Raw genomic sequence first — 1,094 nt, forward strand, 5'->3', positions numbered from 1 at the left:
TATATATATATATAGATATATAGATATATATACAATGAAACATACACACTCGCATTCAGAGATACGCATATTTGTGCATGTGTTTGTGCGTGCATGTGTGTGAATCTGTTTACTTTTATGAATGAGAGAGAGATAAATACTTAATGTATAAGTAGAGAATTAACTTACATTTTCTCTAGTAAAAAATTCCGATGGGTGATCGCTACAAGCGTTTCTCATTTGTGGTATCTCGAAGAAAGCTATGATTCCTTAAAATTTTCTCAAAACTTTAACATTATTATCATCAGCGCTTTTACTGCTTTGTCTCTTTTATTTTTCAGAGCTTGGATACCTAATTCTTTATTACTTTTTTTCTTAGTAGAAATAAGAATATTTAACTGTGAGGTGCCCTTAATTTTCTGAAGAAAACTGCGAACACGAATTAAAGTTGCTTCCTCTCTGTTCTGCCATTTCTCTTATATATTTTCCTAAGAGTGTCGATTTAAAAAAAATGTGTGACACATTTCTCCCGCAATATTTTCATATCATGACTAAGTAACTAAGCTAAACTAAAATACAATTAAATATTAAATGATAAAATTTGGCAAATAATATGTCAAGAAATGACCAAAGTGTTCATTACCACTGCAACACATAAAAATCCAAATATCTAATGATAGTTGATAATATTATTAAAGTTAAGCACACGGTTGCGGTCGATTAGGTCATTCTTTAGTACTGATGAAAAGGAATACGTCATTTGAAGGGATTTGAAGGAAACGTGAAGAAATGAAAGCTGCAAGTTATTTCCTTGTCCCTTTGTACCGATTCTGACAATTCTCAATCACTCGAGCTACGCTAGGCCAGGTCATCTATTGAATTAGTCAATTTACATCAACTGATTCTTACGTCATAAAATTCGCTCAAGCAAATTGCAGAAACATGACCGTTGGGATCTAAATTCAAACTAGAATAGAACTTAGTTACATATACTAAGGCCATTTTCTGCCGAAATACTGGCTCTTCAGTCCATAGATAATATATTCCAAATGAGTAATACAAAATTCGTTAAGCGTAGTCCAGATCATGTCTAAAGTAATACATACATATATATA

This window comes from Octopus bimaculoides, chromosome 4 (genome assembly GCF_001194135.2).
Source record: "Octopus bimaculoides isolate UCB-OBI-ISO-001 chromosome 4, ASM119413v2, whole genome shotgun sequence".
Taxonomy (NCBI): Eukaryota; Metazoa; Mollusca; class Cephalopoda; order Octopoda; family Octopodidae; genus Octopus; species Octopus bimaculoides.